This window comes from Mandrillus leucophaeus, unplaced genomic scaffold (assembly GCF_000951045.1).
Source record: "Mandrillus leucophaeus isolate KB7577 unplaced genomic scaffold, Mleu.le_1.0 Scaffold681, whole genome shotgun sequence".
Taxonomy (NCBI): Eukaryota; Metazoa; Chordata; class Mammalia; order Primates; family Cercopithecidae; genus Mandrillus; species Mandrillus leucophaeus.
Window position 1 is genome coordinate 747,508 of NW_012107375.1, and position 2,312 is coordinate 749,819.

A 2,312-nucleotide genomic window follows, 5' to 3' on the forward strand; every position below is an offset into this window, starting at 1 on the left:
CCCAGGCCCCGAGTCCCGCCCTGCGCGCAGGCGCAGCGGCGCTGCTTGGGTCCGCCCTTTTCGGAGATTTGAATTTTCCCCAGCGAGGCGAGTGAGGCGAAATACCCGTATGGTGATCGCTGGCCTTTTCGCGCCAATACTGTAAGTGCTTACCGCAGCCCCGGGAGGTGGGTCCCAGCCTCGCCCCCACGTTCCGCCGCCTCCAGGAGGCCGACCGGGCGCGGCGGCGGCGGCGGCGGCGGCGGCGGCATCTTCTCTGCCACGCGCAGGCCGCAGCGCGGGAACCCAAGCTGCTGCCCGCGAGCGGCAGTCGCCAGTAGAATTGGACAGACAGGTCCTGTAAGAGCCTGTGGCTTTTGTTGTAAACGTCTAGAGGTTCAATTAAATTACAAGATCTACCAGATCTACCGGCGAGCAGAATTATTACTTTGAAGTTACTGAAGTTATGCGTCCTGCTGGAAGACCTTGTAATTTAATGCGTTAGTAAAGAAGCACATATCACTGTCTCACACATTTTCAACAATATTTTTAAAGTCGCCTGTCAACATATTACATGAATTTTGTAATCCTCTGTGTTTTAGTTCATGCAGTTGGAAGTATCCATTTGAGAAGGGACAAAGAGAAGAATTCCTGCTTGTCTGGCTGTGCCACCACCTGCTCTTTGTGATCTTGGATAGTTACCTCACTTCTATGTCCCCAAGTCCCCCACCCATGTAAATAAGAAAACTAAGGCTTGACGCGTTGGCTCATGCCTGTAATCCCAACACTTTGGAAGGATGAGGTGGGAGGATCGCTTGAGCCTAGCCGGGGCAACATAGCGAGACCCGGAGGCATGGTGGCACACGCCTGTGGTCCCAGTTACTTGGGACGCTGAAGTGAGAGGATGGCTTGAGCCAGGGAGTTCAAGGCTGCAGTGAGCTGAGATCGCGCCACTGCTCTAGCCTGGGCGACAGAGCAAGACCCTGTCTCAAAAAAAAAAAAAAAAAACCACACACATACACACACAAACAGCTGCTGGTTTCCAAGAGCCTTGCCTGGAATCAGTCCAGAAGCCAAATTAATGTTAATTGATGTCCCTTTATCCACAGAATGCAAGGAAGGTCATCCGGGGGGGACATAACTAACCATAAATGCTAAAGGCCTGGAGGTGACAGTGCCTGCTGTTTAAATGTGTGGGGGAGAGTCTGGGGCCTTTAGCCAGGAGATTGTCAGGCTTTCCAGGGCTTCCCTGAAAGACCCCAGACCCAGGGGCCAGTGCTGTTGAGGTGTTGGCCTTCCCGTGCCAGGAGCTGGGGGAAGCTGTGATGAGATTTGAGTGTCACATAATAAGGATCATGGCAATTCAAAGGTACAGGGAAGCTAGGCTATAAGGTAACCAGCTCGGTTTTCCTGGGGGTCTTGGACAGGTGCTTTGATTACATTGTCTCTGTCAGCCTGTATCCCGGGTCAGGTAGACTGAACCCCTGCAGCCGGAAAGAGGAGTTGCTTTCCATGTCTTTCCTGGAGTTCCTCCTTGATCCAGTTGACAGTGTTTGACTCCTGTTCCAGCTCTCCGCCCTGCTTGCTGGCAGGCAGGAGGGTCAGGCTAGCACCGGTGCCATGGAGCCCTAGGTGGGTGCAGGGAAGGACCTGTAGACATCAGGTGGGGCCTCAGCTGGTGTCTCAGCTGGAGTCAGGCGCTGAATGGGGAAGTGCCTGAGAGGAAATAACAGCTGAGTCAAGGGCAGTGGCCAGGCGCAGTGAGCAAAGGGCTTTCAGGACAGAGCTGGGCCTGAGGAGCTCACAGGGCTGGATGGGGATGGCACTTTAAGTCTGGCCAAGACTTTGGGACATGATCCAGGGCATGGAATGGGAAGCTGGTCATGGAAGGGTGGAAAGCCAGGGCAGACATGATCCCATCCAGGACTGCTCAGCAAAGATGCTGGGGCTGCTGTGTGCACACTCCTGGACCCAGAGGCTTTTTTGACTGGGAGGAGGGTGCAGGAGGAGTTCGGGTGCTCCATGCTGAGATGGCAGGCTTTTTTTTTTTTTGAGATGGAGTCTCGCTCTGTCACCCGGGCTGGAGTGCAGTGGCCGGATCTCAGCTCGCTACAAGCTCCGTCTCCCGGGTTCACGCCATTCTCCTGCCTCAGCCTCCCGAGTAGCTGGGACTACAGGCGCCCACCACCTCGCCCGGCTAGTTTTTTGTACTTTTTAGTAGAGATGGGGTTTCACCGTGTTAGCCAGGATGGTCTCGATCTCCTGACCTCGTGATCCACCCGTCTCGGCCTCCCAAAGTGCTGGGACTACAGGCTTGAGCCACCGCGCCCGGC

At 55.1% G+C, this 2,312-nt stretch overlaps 1 protein-coding gene across 2 annotated transcripts in view; it reads left to right on the forward strand.

Annotated features, from left to right (window-relative positions):
• The window catches only part of TMEM187 (transmembrane protein 187), an 11,249-nt gene continuing 8,937 nt past the window's right edge, over positions 1-2,312 (forward strand). Inside the window, exon 1 of one of the 2 annotated variants that reach the window (XM_012002281.1) lies at positions 1-141. The gene's annotated coding sequence lies outside the window, so the exon portion shown is untranslated. Of the gene's footprint in view, positions 168-2,312 lie in introns of both variants that reach the window. The other variant, XM_012002282.1, reaches the window with a different exon arrangement.